The 11,660-nt window shown below is 32.4% G+C and overlaps 1 protein-coding gene across 1 annotated transcript in view; it reads left to right on the top strand.

Moving 5' to 3' along the window:
* The first annotated feature begins 2,340 nt into the window (after positions 1–2,340).
* LOC123564619 (FMRFamide receptor-like) overlaps positions 2,341–11,660 on the top strand; it is a 212,921-nt gene continuing 203,601 nt past the window's right edge. Inside the window, exon 1 of the mRNA XM_053537281.1 lies at positions 2,341–2,612. The gene's annotated coding sequence lies outside the window, so the exon portion shown is untranslated. The remainder of the gene's footprint in view (positions 2,613–11,660) is intronic.

Here is an 11,660-nt window from a genome sequence, read left to right as displayed (position 1 = left end):
GCTACAGCACTATTTTGTCAAAGATGTTTTGGGGAAGAAGAATGACTTGCTAGTTTGAAAAGAAAGAAATGAGAGTGAAATTTGTGATTAAGTAATGCATTTTTATCACACTGTGCGAATGGAATCCAAAAGCCTGTCTGGTTTGTATCAAGAGCTTTTGCTTAGGGTGATAATTCTATGCGAAGCATCATTATTTGTAATAGATTTTTTATAGAATGCATTTACATAGCAACAAGGACCATGTAACAAGTATTGCAGAAAAGTGATCTTATTTCATCAACTTGAAAAGAAAAGCAAAAATTGCAAATGTAATTTTCTGAAATTATAAATATTTCACTGCAACAAAATACGATTCTAGAAAAATCAGCTAGTGCATTTTCTCGATTTTTAATACTCCTTACGCTTTTTGCAAAATTCATTTAGATATAGCTGTAAAATCGGCTTGGTTACATTTGTCAAATGGCAAAAACAATAGATACTTTTATAACGGAAATATTGCAAGAATATTGTAATGGAAAGACTTCTAGGAGAAGAAAAACTGATATGAAAACCTTCACCTTCAATTCTACATTCAGACCTGATTTCAACCATTCTGTCAGTTATTAGCATTTTATGCCAAAGGTCTGAAAGTAACCGTAATGTGACGAAAACACCATGACGAATCTTAAACGCATCATTCCTCAGTCGGTTTGAAAGATATGCTAGGGTTCTTGTTGGAATTTTTTTATCAAACTGATACAGTTCAGTTAGAAATAAAATAGAGATATTACACCAGAATTTGTTCATTGAATTAGAATGCATTAGAAAACCCTAGCAGGAGAGAGATATCGTTACGAATAACGGACTTACCTTGCAAGATTCGAAACTAAATATTTATGTTTACATTGTATAGCTGCGGAGGAGAGACGCCAGCTTTTTGAAATATATTTTTGAGAAACATGACCATTCGTTAATGAGATAAAACTTTGTTTTCAAGGAATATATTGTAAAGAAAATTCTGACTAATTTTACTTAGTATTTCATAAACTTTTGACCAGTACTCATATCTTAGTAAGTAAATGTGAAGATCGCTGTCAAATTCATTTTAGTAGGAATTCGAATCCTCGACCACAGGGTCAAAAGTCATGCGCTTTGTCTCTAAACCACTGTGCCAAAACACTCGCCACTGAAGGTTTCTATTTTCTGTTTTCCTAAGCATGAATTGTTAATGTCAGTAAAATTGCCCGACTATTAGGTCTAGTAAATTCGGATGAACGAGTTTGAACGTAATTGTAAGCATTATGAATAATTTGTTCATATGCTGTTATAAAATCAAGATGGTGTTGTACAGAGAACCTTTATGTGGAATGAATTCTGGATTAATTGACGTCCAGCTGTGAGTAATTATGGAACATGATGTGTTTAAAATATCTCCGCAGACAAACAAAAACTTGCTCTGATAATTATTAGCTATGCAAAGCCTTAGCGTCATTTGATACTAAAGCAAAAATGTTATAAAAACAGCGAATGGAAATGTACAATTACATATAAGCACTCCTAATTGTAAATATAATATTCAAAAATTGAAGGCCATGATTATTTTGTCGCTAGCAATCTGATACTAAATATTGAATTCTGCCGTCGCGAGTGTCTACGATCAGAACATCAATTAATGTTATTTGTGAAGACACGCTTGTCGCTAGAATGTTTCCTTGCTTTTTTCAGCGCATTATAAGCAGCATGTATTTGCTTAACTATGTTTTAGTGACATAAAGCATGTTGGTAGATGCTACGCATCAAGACAGTCTCATAGTTCGTATAACAATTTCATACTATATACAAAATATACTGTAAGATATTTGTTTGCTTCAGTGTAAAATTGAAATACCTTAATCTGAAGTATGTGAAAACCAGAAGCACTATTTTCACGAGAGCGGCTTACATTTGAGTGAAAATGCAAGCGCTGATGTGCATGAATATAAAATATTTTTCAGCCAACAATACTTCTATAGCACTGAAAAAAATATCTGATATTTTTCTAATCTTATCAGATATTATTCAGTGTTGTAGTTCAATAATTCTTTGAAGAATATATAACAATATTCCATACTAGATCACTTACATCTGTATTTGCAGAAATGGGCTGAACGAATCAAGTGAAAACAGTCATTTTATCTTATATAAATAGCAAATAAGATACACCTTTTGAAAAAAATGTTTAAATCACTGTTATTGCGGTGTTACACAGTTTAGAACGTGTTTAAAACCGCAGGCACAATTACAGGTTAACAAGTGTTCATATTAACAACTATAGCTACTGACTGCGCTTCGATGAAATCTTCATTTGATCAACTGGTGTATAAAATTACACCGAACACACACACTGTTTCAAAGGTTCACTCAAAGTCAAAGTGGTTTTATGAAAAACAAGTACATGTGTATTGACAGTTGTTTAAACATTTTTCAAAAACAAAGTAAACGATCTATATTTGTTAAATAGTTTGTCATTAAATTGCTTAAAGTGATTTTTATGTTGATGTATTTAACAAATAGTGTATGTTTGTTTATTGGAGATTTAAAATTCTGGAACTGTGTTTTGGATTAAAACTGTCTGGAATTTGTACTGATGGAATGTAAGTAAAAATGCATGTTAACTTTATCATAAGTGATATATATATAAGTGATATATATATTCATTTCTACAAATTAAATGCAGATTATACTTATAGGCCTGTTCAGTTATGAAGCATTTTCTGTTTTCGGTTTACAAAATGTATCTGATCTGTTAATATAATGCAAATCAATTAGCATCAAGTTAAAGTACACCATCTAATTTGAAAACTAATCTCGATATTTTCCACAATATTTTTATATTTTAAAGTAGAGTAAAGTCCATAATTCATTCAATCATTGAAATGTTTGAAGTTGATACTTCTTTAGTTTTGGTAGAATAACAACGTAATTGTCCTTATGGCACCTACATTTTACTGCGTGATCAGTGCAGTACAAAGTTGTATTTGTGTTTTCGTCAATGCCTTGAATTAACTGGTCCGTTTGCCATAACGCTGTGATTGAAATAACGTGATTTGTAAATTTGCTTGTTGCCATTTCTGTTATAAATGGCACTTAACGACAACGGCACCATGTGAAGAAGTTGAAATATGTAACATCATGTGTATTACGTTTACGTTACAGTTTTGGAAACAACAAAATGGCGGATATCGGCGAATTCTACAGTATAACCCGATATTTCCCAAATTTATTCGATTTCTAGCGCTCTCGTGTGCTATATGACAGGTCTTGTCAATGCGCTCCCTTGTAACATGCCTATTATTTTTTTCTATAATTTTCTAAGGCTTGTGGGATGGCAATATAAAACGTACCTTGCACACCTAATGAAACACAGGAAAATATATTAAATTATGATATTACTTATTTTTGTTTATTCATAATGCAAATTGTTAAAGAGAGAAACTAAAACCTTAAGATTTGAAAATTTAATTGATTTGAAGGAAAGTACATTATATTATGATTGATTTACAGGTGAGATATGGTAAATTTATTACAATCCGTACCGGAAATACCTGTTTGCTAAATGAGACATTTAGTTAACTGATAAATAGTGCGACTTTGACCTTGCCTACCTGTATTTAAAACGTCGTGAATCAGCAATAAGGTTTACCGAATGTTTAATAAGATCAACACATGACATACCGCTTTAATTATGTAATATATTTGTTTGTAAAGAAATGTATTGCCCAGGTAAAATGTCATTTTATGTATTATATAAGAACCCTGAATTATATTTTACCGTGAAAATGTAACCCCTTTTAAATAATGTTGTTGACTACGGTAAACTGATGCTTTTAGGTTTTTTCTTACAGATATTATCTATAATTTTTTGTTGAGACAGAAAACTACGCCATCAAATAAATATTGTAAATATTTTCATTTTAATTCAGTTTTTATTTAAAGAAAACCATTCAGTACTGCATAAATGGATCTGCCCGAATATCGTTTTTAATTAATCAAGAATATGAGTATATTTAGCTTGGGAAAAGTTGCATGTATTAACCCTATGTGGCATTCTTTATTTCAGTTAATTTACGATATTATGTAAGTGGGGTTAAGTCTGCTTTTCAACATGACATAGGAAGTGTTTTGTTTAAGTGTCGACCATACAACGATCCTTTTCAACAGTTTTACCTCTAATTATTAATAACGCACAGTTCATGCACAAAACGCGTATCCTTATTCACGGGCCGTTTTCCAATCATAAATCGAAGTTTATAAAATAAAACAAAATTTACCCTACGAACGGCCCTTAATTTCGTTTTATATTGAGGTAGTACTTCTGTTATATATCAACTGACAACTGTACGCCGAAAATGTTATAAACCATTGCTTTAGTTACCTCAAGAGCAATCACTGATCCATATAGCTTACACGAAATATGTTTCCTTTCACACACTATAAAGTGTTTAACATGTAGGTCAAGTATGAAATTGAGACTCTTTCAAAACAAACATGAACCCCTTTACATGCTGTTTTGATAATCTTGTAATGTTCTAAATATCTCTGTAACACGCCATGATTTACGCTACGCATAAATTTTACTTTTTGAGTGAACATTTATGACTTCCTGTTTGATATGAAAGTGGTGTTATGAGGAAATGAGCAGAAATCATGATTAATTACATGTTGTTTTTTTTTTTCAGTGAATTATTGAAATATTAGAGTAAAATAGACATATGTATCCGGTATTTTCACAGTTAAACATATCAGATATATTTTGTTACTGGTAAGAAACTGTAAAATGAGTAAAAAAAAACTGTAAAACATGAAATAAAAAAAATATTTATTTGTTCTATATGTAAGATGAATATATATTTCCCTCAAGAAGAACATATTGTACATTTTCACCCGTGGTCATGCCACATGTGAAAATATTGCATCTGGTGTTCACTGGTGAAAGATATTCAATCTTATACTGAAACGAACACTTAAACTCTATATACTGTAAGATTATTCGAGTGTTATGTAAATGCCATTGGTTGTAGTTTAAGTTTAAAGCCACTTTTGAACACTAGACCCTAGGTGTCCCTCCAGACTTTAATTTTAGGAACGGGCATGCACCAATCTTCTGCAACATATATATATGAGGGACATAATATAGACGTTACCTTCGCTCGCGAGTCTCGAACCCAAGTACTACCTGAACTGGTCGCTGTATTTTGAGCTATGCGGTTTAAGCTTGATCAATTTGCTATTTTTGATGAATTCGTTACGAATTATTGTAATGATGGCTAAAATAACATTGTAAAATTGAACACTTTCATACTTTCATTACAAATGTAAAATCTACGTAATTCATACCATATTTTTTATTGCAAAACAGTTGATGTGATAATGTTATGCTGACACTTCTGTCATCAAGAGTTTTTAAGTCCCAGTTCACTTAGTTCTGACGTCATTGCATCTGGTCGTAAATTCTTAAAGTCCCACATAATTTACTTTATTTTAGATTGAGTTTGTTCTTCATGTTATCTATTATAACTTTGCAGCAAGAATGTGTTTGAACAACAGTTCTAGAAATTCTGATCAGATTAGGGGGCCGCTCCGTTCAAAACCTTCTTTCATCAGTATTAGATAGACTTTTGAAATATTAATCAATTGTGGTACTGAAAAATTAGTATCTCTCAACACTACATTTAAGTTGCCGTGTACTTAGCTTGATTTTCTTTATCAAAGTTTACTAGATTATTTCATACGAACTACTTTATGCCAACGTTAGAAATGATATAAATCCGCATAATAAAGTGGAACTAATTGAGTCATTTTAGATTAATGCATTCTTGATTACATCACAGTATGATGTTAGTTCCAGATTGCTTTCGTTATATCGTATTAGGCTTTTCTTGCTGTATTTTCTCTAAAAAAATGTTTTGCTAAGTTATATCACTAAACAATCGAAGAAATAGAGGTTTGGTGAAAAGTAGGGATAAACGATTCAAGTCGAAATTTGAGATAGTAAGTAGTCCAATATGGCTAGGTTATTAGACTAAGTAAGTTTGAACGTTAGATGTTGGTTAAGTTATATCACTGTTTAAACGACGGTCAGTATCATTTTCCTATTAGTTGTCTTGTTAGTATGACCGAATGGTCAATGACCTTGCAGTACCTACGCAAAATAAGCGTTAAGTATCTGTAGAGGCTAGTTGAGGCTAGAACATAAGACAGCTGTGTTATATAGCGTATCGCAGACATTTTATATAAAACAGGTTTAACCTCTGTAAAATTATGTTGATCAAATATTTTGTTCACGAGTTTCTTTAGTAGATGTGATATTCCGATCATCATGAATCTGTTGATATTAACGCCCCGGCACTCTATACGCAATTGCTCTATGGCGAGCTATAAAGATGTACAATAGAAAAAGTGAAAACTCCACAGGTCGAAACTGTTGCAGGCTCAGTTTTGTTAAGCCTGCATGTGCATGGACAGTAGTGTAAATGGATGCTACCGTCCACGCCCTCTAGCCCTGGGTTGAGCAGATTTCAACATTTACACATACTACAAGTACAAGAAACAATTTAGAGACATCCGCAGATGTTTAAAGACGTGTTTAACTTTTCGGAAATGTTTAGAGTGCAGTGACTGACAATTACTGTTTCTCCTTATGAATTATATATCTAGGACAGTTCCAGTTTTTGTCGATAAATTTCATCTAAACCATCCCTCTATTGTTATTCTATCATACCAAGGTCAAGTGCTCACAAGCGGTATCACAAACAAAATGCAAGTGATCTATTGTGTAAGCTAGGTCAGTCGTATTTGAAGTCCCGACTGGACAGTCTGTTTTATGTCAACATTAATGATTGACAGTTTTGGATCCGTCCTATGATGGTAACTACTACTATTACAGATTTAAATAATGATGAAAAATAATAATTACAACATGACATCAACACATGATTCAGTGCGCGTGTATACCAGGACGAAGTATCACGCTACTCACTTTTATGAGTTTCATGTATGGGAACTCACCTACTTTGCGGTGTGTGGCTCTTGCTGTGGTCGCTGTGCGCAATCCTACTGACGTTTTATTGGACTCGTTTCGACCGCTCTCTGCTAATACTTTTTCTTGATAGTGTTCTATGCTTTCAAAGGATTTTCTATATTTGTATCTCTGTCTACTTTTTCTTTTGTAAGTCTTTTACGATATCAAGGTTGACGTTTAGGTTATTATTTATATGAATGGATATTACGACGAGTGTAATTGTCAAATATACAACTCACTTAAAAACATTCAAACTTCAGTGACAGTGTTAGGTTTTAAACTCTCACTTGACCTTTACATAATGATCAAAGCACAGCGTTTTGTAAATCATCATAAAATTTGCTTGCGGGTTTGTAAAGCGCGGAATGCATGATGTTAATATCGACATTTCAAGTTTTTAAACCATGATATTTTTTCCAAAGTAATGTTAGAAATATTATTCTGTTGTTAATCCAGCACGGTTACGATCTTTTTGTTTAATTTCAGTCACCAGCAATTATTAAAAATGACAGTGAACGAAGTTTTGAAAAATGTACTTCCGAAGACATCGCCGATACAGTTTGGTTTCGTTTTTACATTCAGCATTGCTGAATGCTAAAAGATGACTTTTGATATAAACCGTTATTAACTTACTGAGTTAGTTATCACTACGGGTTAACACGCTGTAACAAGCTAGCATAAAATGTTCTGTCGTTCATTTCGACTTTTTTAACGCAAATTCGAGTTTCAAAAGTCTTAAAACATGATGTTAGTGCTTTAAAAATATCCACATGTGTGTTGAAAGTTGTTTAAACTTTTTTACAAAAAATCGAGATTAGTGACATATTTTGTGATAAAACGGATAGTTTGCACCTTTAAAAACATTGCTTTTGTTTAATGCTGTCTGGAGTATATACTGATGGAATGTAAGTAATTACCTATAAACTTGTCTAACTTGTGCCTTACATAAAACAAGGCAGTCTGAAAGACAGCTAAATCCCCCGCCACTGCTATGGATAGTGAAAGGGTAAAACCTTTGATTTTAGCTGTAACCTTGACCTTGAACTGACATGGCTGACTCATGAATTCTGCACAACGTCTTGATGAGGTGATCATTTGACCAAAGTTTCATGACAATCCTTCAAGGGGTTTAGGAGATACAGAGCTGAAACCTTTGACCTTCAGTTTGACTTTGACCTTGAGTTGACATGGCTGACTCATCAGTTGTTGATGAGGTGATCATTTGACCCAAGTTTGATGAAAATCCTTCAAGGGGTTAAGGAGATACAGAGTGGACACCAAATGGAAGGCTCAAACCTTCAACCCTTAGTTGTGACCTTGATATGGACACGATTTTGTTACGGACGGAAGGACGGACGGAAGGACGGACAGACGGACGGAAGGACGGACGCAGACCATTCCTATAATCCCTCCGCCACGGCGGGGGATTAATAACCTGGCGAAATGTATCTTCTCTTGCATAGTATATGCTTATAACAAATAAAAAAGGTTTCAGTAATGGCAATATTAAAATGGTAAAATGGTATAGAATTTGCTTTTTTTTAAATAAAATTTAGAGCTAGTTATTTAAAGTGAAAAGAACACCATTAATGCACACGTAAGAGATATTTAGGTTCACATTATCACTTATTTTGTCCGTTTAGAATATGGTAGTTTGTCTGCCCATTAGATCATAACATATGACATATGATATGTATGATATGATATTCTTTATTTGTAATAAGCCATTTATGGCCCATGAACAAAGCATCAATATAAAGAACATAGGTAATACAGCGAGTCACATTATACAATATATAAAATACAAGATCATATTCTTTTAAGTAATGCTTCGTGTATTCCTCGGGTCTGATTATCTGGTATGTTTTGAGAATATAAAATTTGAATAGCATTAGGTATTATTTCGTGTGAACTTAAAATACGATCTGAATACAGACTAAGTTTATGATTTAGCTAGCCTTATTTATTCGGCTTATCGTGATGGCTTATTTAATGATATGACGTCTTTCTACGGGACAGCGGTCACTTTGTCCCTTAACGTCCTTTTATTTGGACTAATGGTAAATGCAAAATTTCGATCTATTGGAAAATGTTAAAAAATCTGCCCCCAACCCGCCCCAAACAAGTCTTAACTGAAGCATACGCCATATTTTGATTTAGCAGCAAGATCTGACAAATGTATAACATGGTCGTTTAGAAAACGACTGATGGATATTGCAATTTTGACCTTAGATCTCTCTATGCATGTAGCGTACTTGTGTAACGGGCAATAATGCTATATGTCTTTAATTAGCTTGAATACTTGAGCACCACTTCAATGCATGATAACTTAGATAACAACAAAATACAATGACCTGGGGAATACTGGTTTGATCATCACTTTCAAACTGCTATGGGCCCCATGTGGTTCTGGGTCGATCTGTGTATGAAAAGAATTGGAACCACTGCCTTACCCTTGCATAATCGTAAGAGGCGGCTAATAGGGTCTTAACACTTGGTTTTGCTGTAACTCTGTGATTCCAGCAGGTATGCAAATTTTGATTCCATACCTCATGTTTTTATTTCGATGTAAATGAGATGTGAAACCAAACTTTGTAGTCCTGTTTGGCGCTATATAACCTATACTGTCTTGGTGCGCCGTAAAACCCAAATAAATAAATTGCTATGGTTAAATACTTATAATAAACGAATATGTGAGTTTTCACGATTAAATTTTGAGAGAACCTCACTTGCATTACGTCAGACCTCAAGGTCCATAATCGCATAAATAATTCAATACAATTATTTAAAAGCTGTGCATGAAATATTGTAATCAACATCCTGCATGTTGGCATTTTTTGAAACTATTATTTCACTGTTATGGCAGTGTTGAAAGCTCTTAAATGACGTCTGACGCGGCGAATTTGGCAAATTCTAAATTGATTTTCGTTTTTCATGGTTGTCGTGATATGAATGTAGTATTGCAACATCAATGTGTTGGCATTCAAATGGTTTTGAATTCCTGTCGACACAATTTATTTCCCCCAAAAAAGCTGTTTATAAATCAGTATTTTTCCATTGCCATGCAGTTTTAACATAATTACCTCCAACAAGCGAATTGCGGAAAATTCTTTTCTCATTTCTTTACAGCATATTTCAGTTGTGTTTTATTTTTCATGAATTGTGTTTTTTTGCACACGTATTATGGAAACATTATAATAAACCTTCCTCAAGGGCTGAAGAAACGTCCAGTGCACATCAGCATGTTTACAGACTGTCGCAATTCTGTTAGTACTCTTAAAGAAATATTAAGTTAAATGATTATTTTACAATATTCATAAATTAATGTACTGTAAGATAATTATATCTAAGACGTTTCGCTAGTTTTAAAAAATATTTTATTACATTCAATAAGTGTAAGGTTCAGAAATGTTGTCAACGTTTCAATAGAAGAAAATAACTAACGCAGACCTTTTTAAATCAACCCAAACAGACGGGTTTGTTTTAACATCGAAATAAATAAATGATGTAATTTTGCTGATTAACTGATTAATGAGGTCTTTTTAATAATGCATTTGAGGGTTAACATGTCTTAACTTTGATATCCTGGTGTGGTAAACCCACGACAAGCAACTGCGCCTGAATGATATGTGACCATGACTGAGAAAATGGGTCCAGATGAGGAAATTTGACATTTTCAGATTTTTGCATATTTAGAAAGTACATCCATTCAGAAATAAATCCTGAAAATTTCAGAGGAAAATCTTCAATATATTGAGTTTTATGACATTTTTTGTAACACAGATATTAAAAGTAAAAATAGAACATTTCAGTTAATATCCTTTATTTCAAGTTTATTTGTCACTGGTAATAGTTCACAATTGTAAGATAGGTTTATCTTCAGTTACAATGGCAGGATCTAATATAGATCCCTACTTAATACACAAATTGTTAATCAATTAAAATCGACAAGCTTTCAATAAAAATCATTACTCATATTGTGTTACCATGGCAACAACTATATTAAATTCCCTTTTTCTACATGCAAATACTTAAAAAAAACATTTTCACTTGAAATAAGGTTTCATAAAGTAAAATATTTGAAAAAAAATGTATTTTTAAATATGGCATGAAAATTTCACACAAAAATATCCAAAATGTTTGATTTTATAACCATCTTTATGACATGGGTAATAACCATAAGAAAAAGAAATTTTAGTCATTTTTCTTCACAAGTAATCTTTCACTTGCTGGTAATAAATGAGTTTTTTTTTAAAATAAATGAAACTTCTATTATTATGAAATTTTATACTAGTGATGCTTACTTAAAAGTAGAAAAATTTAATCAATTTTAATTTTCCATATCATGTATTAAAACATTATTAAAATTGCGTTACCATGGCAACATATGCATTAATTTCCCTTTTCTTCAATAGTTGTAAAATAGAAGCTTAACTTGAAAGAATGTTTATAGTAAGTTATATATAATAAAAGTATAGGTATTCATAAATAAAATCTGAAGATTTAACATAAAAATCTTAAAAATGTTTGGTTTTATGACAGTTTTTGTACAATTGGCAAAATCCATAAGATTTAGGCATTATCATCATTGTGTCTTCATAGCTTGTCATACAATTGTTGG

The sequence above is a fragment of the Mercenaria mercenaria genome, chromosome 2, assembly GCF_021730395.1.
Source record: "Mercenaria mercenaria strain notata chromosome 2, MADL_Memer_1, whole genome shotgun sequence".
Taxonomy (NCBI): Eukaryota; Metazoa; Mollusca; class Bivalvia; order Venerida; family Veneridae; genus Mercenaria; species Mercenaria mercenaria.
Note: the sequence above shows the minus strand (reverse complement) of the source record. Positions and strands in the feature narration are given on the sequence as shown.